Raw genomic sequence first — 17,610 nt, forward strand, 5'->3', positions numbered from 1 at the left:
CAATCCAGGACCACTGCCTCCTAACCGCTCGCCTGCCTGCCGGCCTCATCGCTCCCTAACTGCTTCCCTGCCAGCCCGATGGCCCCTAAGTACCACTGCCTTGGCCCCCACCACCGTGGCTTTGTCCAGAAGGACGTCTGGAAGATGTCCGGTCTAATTAGCATATTACTCTTTTACTAGTATAGATAGCCTCACAACAACCCCAAGATAGGCATTATTATTCTCTCCAACTTCATGGGTGAAGATAACCAGCTTAGAAATATTATGTAGGTCAATTGGGGTCACACAACCAAGAAGCAGTTGAGCAGGGGTTCCAACCCAGAAGCATCTGACTTTGAAGATTGTGCTCTGCTTGGGTCTCTCTGTGTGACAAAAGACAATTTCTTGCTTTTAAGTCAAGATTTGTTTATAAAAATTGTTTGAGTATGGAGAAAGGGGGCTTTCATTGATGTTTTCCCCATGTAAATATCAACCATCAAACTTACAGAAGAAGTCATCCAAATTTTCACAATGTAGATTCTGAAAACCTCATTATGACTTTTTCAAAACTTTACAGGTTAATTTAGAATTCATTCTAAGAGATTTATACAAAAAGGCGTTCCTGAAGGTATATTTTCAATATTAGTCATATTTAGTCATACTTTTAATATAGCCTAGCTACTTTTTATAGCCTAGCAACCCTAGATGCACATTGCAAAACACATGCAAAGATTCTGAATATATAAAATAATCAACAAATTAAGATCACAAAGGAACTTTGGCAGTCAAACAAATAAAAAACAGCACTGCTACAACTGCTGCATATTGAATGCCTTCTCTGTACATGGCGATTTACACACGTTCACATCTGACCTTCACCGCAATCTTGTGAGGGAGCTATTTTGCTTCATTTTCACAATTGGAAGATACCCAAGTTCAGAGAGGACACATAATTTGCTCATTACCATATATGTCTATTTAGTGGCAGAAGCAGATTCAAAGGTAAGTCTGACTCCAAGTTGATTCCAAAGTGTGTGTCCTCTACATGAGTTGCCTTTGGAGACACTAATATTACTTTTAATAATGTCACCCTTTGGAAGTGATCCTACAGGAAACACCTAAGCGTAAATAAGTTACCTCCCCACAAAAAAATGGAAAGAGGAGGATATTTTATGAACAAAGGAGTAAAATTTTAATATGTAAATAGACACAATTAAGGCATCAGACAGTTACTACTAGAAAAGTTCTGCCTCATTAGTATAGGAAGTCTTTATTAGCACTGTGTGATTAGCACTAGTAAAGCCTCCTTAAAGAAAAGCTACTTAAAACAGGAACCACGTTTCAGAGCAATTAGTGAGAAAAGGGTTTGCTGGGGACTTTTTAAAAAAATAAAACGAAGTGTTACTAAAATACATTTATTCAATCCTATATTAAACAAAATTTATGTTGTAAGTACAACTATGTGCATATTAGAATGAATAAGTAATAAATCAAGGAGATTATTGTTGGCTTAATTATTTTCTACAAAATGTGAAGCACCTTATAACATGCTTTATTTCACATTTGACTTTTATACCATAATCAAAAAGAGGGTCATTTTGTAAAAATTTTTGAGGGTTTCATCAGTTTTCCCAAGGGTCTCAATTATTTGATATTCAAAGTATTCTCTTCTAAAGCATCAGTATAGTCATCGTCCCTGTTAACTTACTTTCCTTTGTTTAACTTTATAGATCATTTGCCAGCTGCTTTACCAAATTCACTTTCCTTGATATCATGAAGCCTTCCACTTTTGTGAGATTTGCAGTCTTACTTTGCAATGGAATCAAATGTATTTGAATTGTATTTTAAATGTTTGCCACCATGGGGGGTATGGTGGTGAGGGAGGGGGTCCTGGGGTTTAAAAGAGATGTTTGAATGGGAGACTAATTTATAAGTTGTCATATCATTAATACATACTTTTGTTTCCCTTCACAATCTTACATAGTGGGGGAAAGTGTGAACTTGGGAAATCTGCTTTGATCGTATCATAAAAAACAAGTGTCAGAGAGGGGGAATTTGGTAAACATGACTTGTGAGAGATCGGCTTTGAATCTGGAAGAAAATGTATGTGGCCATACATACAATGACATACATGCATCTATACAACCAGAGAATTATTTCTGGTTGAAGAGAAAGATGGCAGCTTCGTCAGGGCTGTCATAAAATATTCCTCGAGAATAGACATCTTTTGTTTTCGTTCTGTACTCAGCTCATAATTTGGCTTCCCACTCTTTCTGCCTGCAGGGAAAGAATGTGCTGGTTACAAACACGGGAGCCTGGGGGTCATTGTTCCAGTTCTGGTTATTATTGTCCATACAAACACATTTTAGTTATAACTGTGGTCCTTGGGCATTTAGTTAGCATGGGTCTGACGCCCTGGGTGTGTCAGTTTTGAGACTCTGACATGTTGACGTTTTTGAACATATGATGGGGAAACACACACACACACACACACACACACACAAAAACTCTTGGTCTTGGTGATATAACCAAAAATTCTTGGCAGTTTGCCTGCTGATCTCCAGAAAATATCTCAAGTCTTGCTATATGGACTTTTCAGAATTTGTGAGTATGTTATAGTTTAACAAACATTTATTTTTTTAATAAAATCTTAAATCCAACCCTGAATGTTGAATTTTGCATTGCAAGGGGTCATACAAAAGGGGTTAAACAGGGACCTGGGGGGCATTGCTGGTGATGAGCATGTGGCTCTGACTCAGGTAGTCTATTGCTTAACAAAGATTGCCTTCCCACGATGATAAGGGTAAGGAATTCAAGAATTCAGCAGAAGCGTACTGTCCGGAATGTCCTGCTAGACCTTAGAATGCTGGACATTCTACGCTGTTGTGACCTGGGTGCATCATTCCTATGGAGATTAGTATCCGAGGTCATTTGTCCAGTTGAGCTACCAGCACTTAGAAGTGTTAGTATCCTCTAATTTAGAACAAAATCAATATTTAAGTTGAATCAGTCATTCAATATATTATTGTTCAAAACATTTGATCATTTAACATAAATTATGAAGTGCATTGGTTGAAAATAAAATGGTAAACACAGACACATTACCCATGTTAGATAGTAATACTATGTCTCCGGAGTGAGGAAAGGCCTTTGAAGTATCTAGTTCATCCTTCAGAGATCCACATTTCCCTCTGCATCACCCCTTCCAGGAGAGGCCCAGTTGCTCCAATGATGGGCAGATCCCAAGAGTGTGTGTGTATGTGTCACTGAATGAGCTTGGACTCCTGGCGGCCCTGTGATGGAGCGATGTCCATAATGTTCTGTCCTCAGCAGTCCTGCTCAATTCCTATAGACTTAGGCCTATGGCTTCTCTTATGGAGTCAGTCCATCTCCTATCTGTCTCTTTTTTCCCTGCTTCATGTGTTTTTTCCCAGCTTGACTGTCTTTCCCAGAGATCCCTGCTTTCTCTTGATGTGCTCAGAGTAAGACAGCTTCAGTTTTGTCAGTTCTGCCTTTAGGGATGTTCCCGGCTTAATTTGCTCTAAGACCCAATAAATCACCATAACTGAATTTGGCTGGCTAATTTTCCCCAACTAAGAATAACATCACAAGCTATTCAGGAGGTTCTAGACCAGCCGTGGGCAAACTACGGCCCGCGGGCCGGATCCGGCCCGTTTGAAATAAATAAAACTAAAAAAAAAAAAAGACCGTACCCTTTTATGTAATGATGTTTACTTTGAATTTATATTAGTTCACACAAACACTCCATCCATGCTTTTGTTCCGGCCCTCCGGTCCAGTTTAAGAACCCATTGTGGCCCTCGAGTCAAAAAGTTTGCCCACCCCTGTTCTAGACAAAGATTTTAGGAAAGAGAACCAGTAGAAAATGAGAACAGACTTTTAAAGAATAATAAGAAGAAGTCCTTTGGCTATATAATGATAGAAATGCCAAGACAGTTGTGAAACTAGTGAGAAATTAAGTTGCTGGTGTTTGGGGAATTGTTACCCTCTGCAGTATGTGAGACACAGCTCGTAGGATTGTGTTGTATTTTATCCTGAGCATTTTTGGTTGTGACATGTTGAATACAGCACAGATACTATTAATATATTAAATATCACTGTCAATGTTTTATCAGAATATCCTTTTTTTTCTTTTAAACATGCCATTTCCAAAGGGTTTGGTACACGGTTAATGGGATTTACCAGCAGAATGCATCTCAGATTTTGTAGTGGAAATCAATGGGAGAATAAGATTGATTTGATTGAAAGTCTCTGCACTTCAAAATTTGCTGACAGTGACCATTCCTTTAAGTCAGGGATACCTACTCCACATGTGCCCAATGATGAGTTTTCATGTGTATGATAGATCTGGGTAGTTTGGAAGATGAATAATGTCAGCAGCAGGTTTTTGCTGACGAGTTGCCCACTTGAATTACACTGAATTTTCTTTACCAGAAGGATGCTTATGAGAATGGTTAGGAGAGTTAGCTAAGTTATTAATACTGGTTGCTGTGCTTCTCAGGGGTAAGTGAGGCCAATGCCCCGCCCTTGCCTTTATGCAGCCTAAATGGGGGGAAATGCTTCAGTGTCCATCTCAGAAGGCTTCGAATCCTCTACCAGCTCGCTCATCTCTCCCTTCTGCTGTGCAATGTTCAAACGCTGTTCTAAGCCAAGGTGGTCATGCTTTCCACAGGGTTATTTCATTTTGGCCTCTCCCAAGCTGGGTCCCACATACGGCATGCAATTCTGCTTCCCTTCAGTGTTAGTCATTATTTGAGAAGCTAGGGAAACCCCATTTGATGAAGGCCAAAGGGCAACATAACTCATAAAGGTCCCCTCCCTCCACCCAACTTGTCCAAATGTGAAATTCTACCCAGCTCCTCTGTACCATACATGAACCTATCCTTTGCTTTTCTGTCCTTCCCACATGTTCATGTGAATCATTGCCCTTTTGAGGCTATAAATTCCTAGGGAACATTTGTCTGTTCACACTATAGGTCATCTAATATCTGTTTTGGTACATAAACTTTTTTAAGCCAACTTAAAAAAAATCACACAAAATAATTTTAGTAAAATTTTTAAATAATATTTTCGGTATTGTTTGGGCATACGTCTCTATGTACCTATTATTATAACCTCAAAATGATAAAGTAAACTGGAAGAATTAAAGAACTAGAAAAATCTATAGTCATACTGATAGTGTAATTTTTCTTGGTAACTAAAAGAACAAACAGACATAGATCAGTAGAGATATAAAAAATTTGAGCAACAAGAGGTCTACCTAATTGTCAAATATAAGATATGGCACTTAGTGCCATAAAATTACCAAGTTGAATCATATATAGTAGCACTGACAACCCCTGAGAGTTGTGTGAAATGCAGACTGGCAGGGCACACCTTAGGCCTACTGAACTGCAATATACATTTTTAATAAAATCCCCAGGTAATTTGCGTGCACACAATGTTTGATAAGCATTCTTATAGGCCAAGGACACATGACCTCTCTTTTTCTGAACTTGTTATAAAGCCTAGAACCAATTCCATCTGGCCACACCCACCTACCTGACTGCTATTTACTCTGAGATAATGGGGCTGTTTCTTGTGGTGTCACTTCCACTTCATCAATTAATAGCTTCTTATCAGTAAGAATTTGATTTAGAGGAATGGTTGTTGACCTTCACTTCCTCTAATTTCTAAGAGAAGGCTATTTTATTCCAACTTCATTTCCAAGCTGAATTCTTTCCTCTTTAATTATTTTTACATCTGAATAGACTGTCATATTTTCAAAAGTAGTTCATGTCTGCTGTTTTACTTGGTGGTTCTAACAACTGTTCTATGATGTAACTAGTGTTAAAATGTTAAGCAAATAGATTAATATTTCCATTTGTGAGATTAAAAGGTTGAGGCTTAGAGATTAAACTTGGGCAAAACCATATAGCAAGTCGCAGCAACATCCGTGCTAGTATCCAGAACACCTGTATTCTTGCACAACTTTGTCTCCAAAGTATTATTTCAAATCTCTGAACAGTGTTGGAGGGAGAGCGATCCTTCCTGGCACCCCTTACCAAGCATATGCACTTTCTCCCCAGTGGAAAACGCTCTTGGTTATCCACCCAATATCTAATCTCCTTTTCCAATTTGCTACAAGAATTCTACTGTTTTGGTTGGGATATGTTCAGCTACATACATACTTGTTCAGCTTCCCTTATGCTTAGGGATGGGGCATAGTTCTAGCCAATAATATGTAAATAGACGTTTTGTGAGATGTATTAGTTTGCTATAGCTGCTACAACAAAGTACCGCAAACTGGGTGGCTTAAACAACAAAAATGTATTCTCTCAGAGCTCTGGAGGCTAGAAGTCTGAAATCAAAATGTTGGCAAGGTTGGTTTCTTCCAAGGGCTCTGAAGAAAGGCCTGTTTCAGGTTCCTCTCCTTGGCTTGTAGATGGCTCCCTCCGGCTTGCATGGTGTTCTCCCTGTGTGCGTGTCTCTATGTCTCCATGTCTCAATTTCCCAGTTAAGTTGGGTTAGGGCTCATCCTAATGACTCAATTTTAACTGAGTAACCTCTGTGCATAAAGACCCTGTCTCCAAATAAGGTCACATTCAGAGGTACCAGGGGTTAGGACTCCAACATATCTTTTTTGGTGGGAGAGCCACACGGGTGGTAGCAAGATGGGTAGCCATAACATAGGGAGGAGGAAGGGATGTGGGTTTCTTGGGAATCTTTTCCTCATAAAAAGGGACAGTCATAATGTACCATCCTTCCACTGTCCCTCCTTCTTTCTGCCTTCAGTACTGCCTCAGTAGCTGGAGCCGCCTGGCCTTATTGGGATGATGAGGTAAAGATCAAGAGAACTAAGGAGTTGGACCAATATTAGGAATTGTCTACTATTCATATCATGTTAAATGAGAAAAATTTACTCCTTTGCTAAAAGTTCTATTGTTGGGTTGTTGTTGTTATTTAGAGCTGAACACATTCCTAATATATCACCATTCTAAACAAACAAACAAACAAAAAACTGGCTTTACATTATTTTATCCAAATATACCAATTAATCCAGAGCAAAAGTTATCATCAAGCTTCATTTATCATCAAGCTACATTTACTTCAATTGAGAATGGGGTTGATGGAACTAAATAATGCCATTTTGAAGATTATGACTAAGAAAAATATCTGTTGGAGGTTGTCTACCAACTTCCATCAAACTCCCTTTTTGCTAGTTCTTGAAGGTGATGGTACCTCCCAGTCCCCAGTGCTGTTCTTGACAAGCCCATAGCAAAGGTCCTGCTTGTATCCTTAGCATTTCTATGAAGGCTCTGGAGTTAGAGAATGAGGTCATGACTTCTTACCGTCAACACTGGAAATTTTAGCAAGTCCCTCCATGTGCTTCTCTAACAACTAAACATAAGATCATCTCTGCAGTTAAAATGTATAGTCTTGCCCGGCCAGTGAAACTCAGTGGTTGAGCATCAACCTATGAACCAGGAGGTCATGGTTCAATTCTCGGTCAGGACACATGCCCGGGTTGTGGACTTGATCCCCCGTGTGGGGTGTGCAGGAGGCAGCCGATGGACGGTTCTCTCTCATCATTGATGTTTCTATCTCTCTTTCCCTCTCCCTTCCTCCCTAAAATCAATATATACATATATTTAAATGTATAGTCTTGAATGTACCTCTGTTCCCTTTCACGTGCCACGCATCCTGGAAAGCTCTCTTTTGGAATTCTCTGAGAAGTGCAAGTCTAATAACAGGCAGCTGTTGTGTCTCCAAGTAAAGTGAATGTGAAAGAAATGTTGAGCAGAAAGCAAAGTACAGGTGCAGTGAGCCAGGCAGGACGTCCTCTGAACTGGGCAGGGACTAGGAGAAGGCAGGAGAGGCATCCTGGGAGCAGAACTGAAGGAGGCGCTCACTCTCAGCTCGTGCCATGCAGTGTAGGTTGCAGCACTTGCAGGGCCTGGGGGAGTGGGGGGAGAGGGGGCCTCAATGTGGGCCCTGGGCACTTCTCCTGCCTCCCGGCTAAAATGATCTCTAATGGACACTCTTAGCCCCTTGAATTTCAGTTGCTACATGTCTGCTTGTTGGTTCTAACCTGTTATGTTTTAGAAATTTCAGTTGAATAGCAGGGCTTTTAACCATAATCGTAGTAAGAATACATTCACAGAAAAAAGAGAACTTTCTTTCTCTCAGACGCAGGCATTTAATTTTTTACAATGATAACTCTAAATACGTGAGTACCTATGCACTAACACTATTTAGGTATTTTACATAGACTCTGCATTTAGGTATTTTACATAGACTCTGCGCAGTACTCACGAAGAAATTCTGCAACCTACTCATCAATATCCCACTTTGTAGAAGAGATCAAGACAGATGAAATGACTGGTCCCTGCACCAGAGAACACAGGGCCACACCCCGGGTGTCCATCTCGCTCCAAGTCCACACTGGCTGCCTGCACCTGCCCTCTCTTCAGGTCTCAAAATGCCTGCTTTCTAAGGTCTTCATATTTTAATTCCCTCAATCACTGCAAATAACCTCTTTATCTCCTGGCCAGATTTTTTTTTTTTTATTCACCTAAAAGATTTTATTATCGCTTTGCTTTTGTGGTTTCTTTCTCTTTTCCAGCTTAAATTTTTTTTTCACTGCGTTTGAGAGTAGATCAGTATGTCAAGTTTTTTCAAAACATTCTTTAAAGCCATTTCTGACTTAAATGCCTAGAGGGCAGAGCTAAATGGGGCCACCAGGTAAGAAAGCAGGCCGGCTCCACACACTTAGAGAAGATGAGGAGGGAGAAAATGGAAAGGAAAAATCTTATTAGGTTTTGTAGGTCAGGGAAATCCTTTCTAGCCTGGATTTTTAAACCTTCTGAATTTTAATTGAAAGTATTTCTCCAGGGTATTAACTTTAACATGACTGTGCACTCTCAAAAAATATTCCCTATCCACATTAGAAAAAAATATTACAAATTCCAGAAAGACAAGATGGCATTAGAAGGAAGATTTTGACGATGTGCCCTTTCTGCTTCGGACAGTAAATGTGAAATTGTTGGCAACCACAAAAGCTGCCAGTCCTCTCTGCTGGGAAAAACTCAGTGTCCGTGGGTGTGATACATGACTATATGCTTCCACCTAGGAATCACTATTAATTCTTTAAGAAAAGTGAGCAATGTTTCTTTTGAGATGTATGACCAGTCACACCAGAAAATATCCCCAAATTAGACAGTAAAAGATTGGTTTTAACATATCATGGGGTTATTGTTAGAAAAGAATAAAAATTAAGGAACAAAATTTGAAGTTACCCTGATTTCCAGTTCTGACCTTGAATGCAAAATATTGCCATATATGCCCTAGCCAGTTTTGCTCAGTGGATAGAGCATTGACCTGCAGGCTAAAGGGTCCCAGGTTCAATTCCTGTCAAGGGCACATACCCGGGTTGCAGGCTCAATACCCAGTGGGGAGTGTGCAGGAGGCAGCCATTCAGTGATTCTCTCTCATCATTGATGTTTCCATCTCTCCCTCTTCCTTCCTCTCTGAAATTAATTTTAAAAAATATTGCCCTATAACAAAGGCAAAATCAATTGATAGCTAAGTGTTATTACTCTTTTCTTAATTCGTATGTACATCTTCACCCAAACTAGAAATTACTCTGTTCTCTTCTTTCTGTTACATAGATGTATTACTATAACTATAACTGTCATGATTAGCAATAATATGGATTACATAATACACTTGTTTAGTACTTTTTGTCTTTCCGGCTCAATATATGTTTTACACTGTATCTTCTCATCTTCATTATGTTCCTATAATGGAGGTTATTTACTTTTACTTATAGACATTAAAAATCAGGGCAGCAGGAAGGAAGATGACATAATGTGAAGTCAAAGAGTCATGAGAGACTGATCCTTCAGCTCACTTCTATATTCAAATTATTCAGCTCTCTTTAAGGACCAAACATGGAGTATACTAATATATGAGTTTTCAATTGAAAGGAGTGCTTTATCATTAGCACACGTTTCCAAATTAGCAATCTTTCCAAATGCCTGCAAACACAGTCCAGGGGTTCGGAGGGTTTTCACGCTGATCCACCTGAGCCAGGACATTTACTGGCCAGCCTTTTAAGGACGCTGAGAGGAATCCTTGGGATGCTGTGAATAAGCGATCATGCCTTGACTGCTTCACCCACCTCTTACTCACATTTTCCCAGCACTTTGCTGGTGAAGAACCACTTTGGCCTCTCCCTGGGAACATACTTTTCCACAGTCTTTCAGAGCCTTTGCTGCGCTCTGCTGCAATGTCCCCGCATGATCCTGTGCTCCCTGCTGTGGGCTTAGAGGCAAGGTTCTCTTCCAGGAGACCCCAAGCTAGCAGGGGGTCTCAGTGCTAACAGAGGATGCACAGCCTGCCCATGGCTCAGCCACCGCTCCGATCCACTGCCTCGGGCAGAGGTGGCCCTTCTCTCCAGGTTGCTGCCTGATCCAGAGAAACCACCCCCCTCCCCACCTCCAACTCTGGTTCTGTTCTGCAAGTTTCAGGGACCTCTACAGTCGTGGGAGTCTCAGAAATAACAGTATGGCCATGGCAACATTTAGCGTACAGGATGATTCAGCCCAGCCATGAAATGAGAAGGTGGATGGGCGTGGAACCACCCACCCTCTGGAGCTGTGGGACAGCTAACCTCACACATTAACTATGGCACCAATCAATCTAACATCGGGCTCTCTGGGCTCTGATTCTAGCATACTTTCTTCGCCTCACTTCTCACATTCAGACCTAACAATGTCTTCCTTGGTGATGACTATGCACCGGGCGCATGTTCCCTGCTTTGTAGATAAGATTCCTATCAGGCAGTTATTAATTTTGGGTCACCTAGCATCCTGAATCCACTGCTTTGCTACCCCTACTCCAACTTCCTCTGGAAACGAACTCTTCTCCAGTCACAACCCAGGAGCTTTAGGAGAGAGTTGATTTCTTCTCACCTCCAGGGGTGAAGCATGAAAACTAAGCCTGGCCCATTAGTATTCCATTCGTCCCTGAATTATGTGGGTGGTTCAGGGGTGGACAGCCAATCAGAGTGAATCTCAGAACTTTGCTGCCTGAAGAGACTTGCTCTACCTCGATTGACCTGAGTGTCAGGCTTGTCATGCTAGAAGCCTAAAGCCACTGAGCCACACACCACATGGAGCCTAAGAATGAACCAGCCCAGAGGAAGCAATGAGACAGAGCCAGGAAATGGACCTTGGCAGCCTTGTTGAAGACTGAGTTACGCTGACCTGAAGCCGTACCTATCCTGACGCTTTTAGTAATAAAATCCCTTTTTAGCTTAAGCCAGTTTGAGTTGGGTCCTCTGTCACAGTTTCGATGAAAAACATTCAGTAACTGGTACACTATCTCATTTCTTCCTCACTGCTTAAGTTTGCATGAAAACTGGCTGAGCTAATACACTATTGTTGTGAACAGCAAATAAAATAATACATATCAGATAAATTTCAAGAGTATAAACAGAAATACAAATGGTTATTGTTGTTCTACCATAAAGATAACCCCTTCTTGCTATTTTCTCTCTTCAATCATGATGTTTAAGATCTGATTCCTGTGAAGAAATCATGCAAACTGTGATTTATGAAAGACCTAGTTCATTAAAGTTTCCTTGCCTTGATATTTCTTTCCTTCCTTTTGGAATTGGGCTAAATAAAACCTAAAACCTAAATAAAACCAGTGAACAAGACTCTCACCTTAAACTCCTGCCATTCCCTAACCCCTGCCTCTTGTCACCAAGTTCTATCAACTATTTCCTTAATGTATATTTAGTCCATTCATTTCTTGACACATCTATTGCCACTATCTTAAACAAGGTTCTCACTATTCTTGTGTGAATTGCTGAAATTAGATTGTGGTGGACACCTCTGAGGAAGAAAACACAGAAGTTTTTGGTTTTGTTGGAGTTTTGGTTATATATTTTCTAAATGACTCCCAAACTTAGTGGCCCGATACAGTAAACATTTATTATTTCACACAATTTCTGTGGCACAACTTGCAAGAGTGGCTTAGGGACATGGCTGTGATTCAAGGTCTCTCATGAGGTCACAGTCAAGATGTTGGTGGGCGTGCAATCAGATGAAGGTTTGACTGGGGCTAGAGCTCTGTGTCTAGTTCAGCTCTCTCACATGCCAGGCAAGTTAGTGCTGATGGTTGGTAGGAGGCATCTTCCATGCCCCACAATTCTCTCCCTAGGGCTAATGAGTATCCTCATGATGAGCAGCAAATGATCCAAGGGCAAATGACCCAAGAGAACATAAAAGAAGCCAACAGTGTCTTATAAGTAAGCTTTGGAAAGCACACCCTGGGATTTCTACAGTTTTCTTTTAGTTATGCAGATCAGCCCTATCTAATGTGGGAAGGGGTACACAAGGGCATAAAAACCAAGAGGGCGGGGATCATGGGAGTCATCTTGGGGGTTGGCTACCACTGTTGGGGACAACGAGCATAGTCTTGGATGTGCAGTAGTGAACGTAGAGTGCTTATGTAGTACTTAGGGCGGGGTAGACAGTAGAGAGCTGGGTTTATGGCTGTGGTTCAGGAGGCAGATGAGGACTGGGAGTCATCAGCATAAAGACAGCAGTTGAAGCTATTAGAGTGAGTCAGATCACCCAGCAAGAGTGAGAAGAACATGAAGGACTGAACTACCAATATCTGAGGACGGACAGAGAAAAAAAGGCTGCACAGAAGAAAGAAAAATCAACTAGAGAGATGGAAGGAACACCGAGATACAGGGATATCACCAAAACCAAGGGAGTTTCAAGGAGAAAAAAATCTCTAACTTCCCATTGAACTCTTGAATTCTATGAACCCAATTGCAATTGTAATGATAGTGAGTTTTGCTAAGGGATTGATAGTGAAATAGAAGGGGAGGGGAGTCTTTGGAAGTTGATGGCTAGCAGAGTACTTAAATTTCTCATTGTTTTTGGAAACACAAAATGAATAATTGTTTTATTTTTGGTGGAGGTGATAGATTTTGTTTGTTTTGCGTTACAAGTTGAATATTTTTTTTCTATATACATTCCATATAGTTCCATATATTTCCTCAAATTATTTCCTGGTCATTAAAATAATACTCATTATTATCTGGAATATCAAACTTGGTTATCAACCTCTTCTATTCACCTCTGTCTCCGGAGGCAGCAATCATTACATTGTTTTCCAGGATTTTGAGGGTTCCAGAATCTCTAGAGTTCCTCTGTGGTCTATGACATCATGGGCTCTCACAGTTTGTAAAAATTCTGTCAGGCTTGTGGTTTGGGGTTGGTTGGTTGGTTGGTTGGTCGGTGCTTTGTTTACGTATAGTTGTGAGAATAAAGCTTTAGGAAACATATATTTAATAGAAATATGAACTAGTCAGGCATACATTAAATGTTTTATTTGTTTGTTTGTTTGTTTTACCTTTGAAAGCCTTCAGGTTGGATCTGTATGCCTTAGAGATTTGTTTTGTTTTGTTTAGGACTATTTTAATCAATCTATGAGCTATTTATCCTGCACCTGACCAAATATATTTGCTTTGACCTATTTCATAGATAACTGTTTGGTGTTTACCTTTCAGGGAGAAAAGTGCTTGGTCAGCCAAGGAAAATACAGCAAATGCTAGCAAGAGAATCTTATGTGACAGCTTAGCAAACTAATTGTATTTTGACCCTCCTCTATATTCTGAAGAGTTCAAATTCAAGTCCCTGCAAGTGGAACTGAATCAGGAGGAAAATAAATTAAATTTATGTTACTATATAGATTAAATTCTATGAAAATGAAACCCATGAGTAGGACTAAAACTTGTACTCCTAAATACTTATCATAGTCATTGACAGTATTAATGTCCCCAATTTTCTCTCCTCTCCTTCTTCTCCCATTATGGAAAAGGCACAGAAAACATTTCATTCATTTCTGGAATATAGCCACCTCTGGCGTGGAAAGCAACAAACTTTATTTAACAGCTACACAATACAACCTTTCACAGTGGCGTATAAAGATAGTCCTGGCCAAAGCAAGCTGCTGTCCAGTGTGAATTTAGCTGTAGCTTCGCTGGAATGCTGTTGGGATGGCTGTGCAGCCATCACCTTGGGGAATGTCACTATTTATGTGTTGAATTGTATTCCCTAAAAAGTCATATGTTGAAGTCTTAACTCCCAGTATCTCAGAGTGACTGTATTTGGAAGTAGGGTCTTTAAAGAGGTAAAATAGTAGAGTTAAAATGAAGTCACTAGGGTGAATCTTAATCCCTTATGACTGGTATGTCCTTATAGCTGTCCTTATAATATGATATGTCCTTATAAGAAGAGGAGATCAAAATCACAGACACCCAAGGAGGGGAGACCATGTGAAGACACAGGGAGAAAGTGACCATCTGTAAGGCAAGAAAGAGGCCTCAGGAGAAAGCACACTACCAACCCCTTGATCGCAGACCTCCAGCCCCCAGAACTGTGAGAAAATTAATTTCAGTTGTTAAGTCTGTGGTACTTTGTATAGAAGCCTTAGCAAATGAATACAGCACAATATTGGGCATAAATAGCTTGCAGATTTGTTAGGTGAATCCCAGAAACACAAGATACATTAGGCAGTGTGGTTCTTTCCATTTTTACCCTTGACAGCCTCTTCTCCTGAGTCTCACCTCAATTCACTCTTGGATTTAGTTAGTTTTTAAAAATATGTTTTTTTATTAATTTTAGAGAGAGAGGGAGAGGGAGAGAGAAACATTGATGAGAGAGAAACATCCATCAGTTGCTTCCTGCACATCCCACACAGGGCATCGAGCCTGTAACCTAGACATGTGGCCTGGCTGGGGATTGAACCAACAATCTGTAGGTGCATGGGGTGACACTCAATCACATGAGCCATACCGGCCAGGGCTGGATTTAGTTTTTCAGCATGTATAACACATTAAAATTTTACCTAGCCCCAACAATAGGTAGGTAAGAGAACCACATTTCTTTCAGCACATGCGCACACACATGCAAACACACTTTCTGTGTTAATAAGTAATAAATATTCTACTAAGTGTTCTAATGGCCAACAAGAGGCAAATTCTTAGCAAGCCGATGCACTCTTATAAATGAGTTACATGGGAGAAATTCAGAGTCCATTTATGTTATTCCCCTTCAGTCATATATTAAGACATAGGAATTTAATATGAATCTGTCAGGTATAGTGAAAATCTTCTCCTAGACTTTTTTTTTTTTTTTTGCTTCTTAATTTAGTTCAGAATATATATTTGGGAGAATGCCCACAAACACGAATTAAACATAGGAAATGGAGCCATTAACATATGAACTAAGTGCAATAAAGCCATTTTTTAATCCGAATTAAATTACCCCAGTTAATGCAGAATGTTTATGTAATTTCTGCTCTGTAGGGCAACAGGGTCCTCTCTGGACCTCCAACTTCTCTGGAAGGGAGAGGGCAGAACAGCTTACGTTTACAAATGGAGAGACACAAACACAAAGAACGGCGGGCTCTGCTTCCACCATGTAATGCTCGGGTCTCTAAGTCTTGACTGGACTCCCCAAAGAAAATCTTAAGCATGCACCCTGAAAATACATCTTTTGTTCATTTCTTTGTAAATGATATACGTGTACTACTGCAGTAATGTACTGTATACATTCTAAAGCATACACCAAACATAGAGATGTTGTAACGATGAATTTAAAACCTGTTTTCTGCTGTAACTGGTTTGGCTCAGTGGATAGAGCGTCGGCCTGTGGACTGAAAGGTCCCAGGTTTGATTCCAGTCAAGGGCATGTACCTTGGTTGCAGGCACATCCCCAGTGGGTGGTGTGCAGGAGGCAGCTGATTGATGTTTCTCTCTCATCGATGTTTCTAACTCTCTATTCCTCTCCCTTCCTCTCTGTGAAAAATCAATAAAATACATTAAAAAAAAAATAAAACCTGTTTTCTTCTCACAGATTATCCTGGGGTTTCTTTGCTTTGAAAACTGCAGAATTACTGAGTGGGTTGTGGGAGTAGGGGGCAGATTCTTGGGATCCCTTAAACACATCTATTTGATCATCCTACTTCTCTCCATTTTTAAAAAGTAAGTAATTTTGTGTGTGCAAAGGAGTACATGCCATGCGTGCAACAGCTTATACTCAGGGCCACCATATCATCACGCTAGGAACTCTGTGAGGATCACATATTAAGCACAAACTTATGGCCTTTCTACCCACCCCACCCCCTTTTTAGCTGGGCTATACCTATCCTCATGGTACCATTGACCCAAATACTCAAGTTCAACTAGAATTACACTCTAAGGTATGGGCCTGTGTTGGACTTAAACCTCACAATGAAGAAAGTAATAAAGTGATGCAAATGAGTTCCGCATCAAATTTTTTGGTCTCTCTACCTTCTTGAAAGTCAACATAAATGTGTAAAGTAAACTAAGTAAAACCCACACCTCAAACCTAGATGTCCACGTTGGCCAATGTCACCCCCAATAAATTTAATTTTTTAAAAAGAAACTAAACAAAGTTCTTCCCCCACAGCTGATATTTGAGAGCAAACATTTATTATTTATTTACTTATTTCTTTATTTCAGAGAGAGGAACGGAGAGAGAGAGAGAATGAAAGAGAGAGAGAGAAACATCGATGATTGCCTCCCGCGTGTGCCCCAGCGGGATGGAACCTGCAGCCTGGGTATGTGCCCTGACCAGAATCAAACCGCCACCTCTTGGTGTGCAGGGAGGATGCTCTAACCAACTGAGCCACACCATCCAGGTGGGATTAAACATTTGTTTTAAGCTCAGTAATGCTTTTTATTTCAGTTTGGTTTATTTGTATTAAATTTGAGTTAAATTAAAATCAGTTCTTACCACCTAAAATGGTAAGTATAATATACGTGGTATTATAAAAAAACATTTCGATTTCCCTATTTTCTCTTAAAGAAGCTTTACCTGAGCAATCCATGATTATACCTTCTGGATTGGGGAATTTAGTGTGGTTTTTCTCTGCATGTGTGTTTTTACTTTCTGTCTGTACTCTTCTGTACTGCCTCAAATATCATAGTAATGTAAAAATATATACTATAGCCCTGGCTGGTGTGGCTCAGTTGGTTGGAGCATCAGCCCTACACCGAAAGGTCTTGGGTTCGACATACCCAGGTTGCAGGTTCAGTCCCCAGTTGGGATGCATCCGAGAAGCAACCAATCAATGTTTCTCTCTCTCCCTTTCTCTCTCTAAAATCATGGGTAAGAATTAAAATATATATAATGAAAACTATAATGTTCCTTAAAATGAAATAAGTCATATGTTCACATTTACATGAATGAGTAAGTAAATTTAAAAAATTGGTTGCATCGAAAGCTGTAAGGAGGCCTTGCAGATTCTGGCAAAGCAGGAAATAATTGTATTTTGGGGGGTTACCTGCACATGCTGTCCCTGGAAACAAAAGCACGGTCAGCTTGAGGCTCACCTCCACCCCCCAGTGGAGACATCTCCGCATTCTCTTGCTCTGTCTGCATCATGATCAACAGTATCCCATCCACAAGTTAACTTGCTAGACTTGCAAGATACTCCCTCAGCCCTAAAATCAATATTTTCTTTTTACTTAAATAAATGATTGATGAAAGCCCCTCCCCCCTCCATCCCCATCCTGGAA

Source organism: Myotis yumanensis, unplaced genomic scaffold, assembly GCF_028538775.1.
Source record: "Myotis yumanensis isolate MYYU_CA2020_CCGP unplaced genomic scaffold, mMyoYum1.0.hap1 SCAF_8, whole genome shotgun sequence".
NCBI lineage: Eukaryota > Metazoa > Chordata > Mammalia > Chiroptera > Vespertilionidae > Myotis > Myotis yumanensis.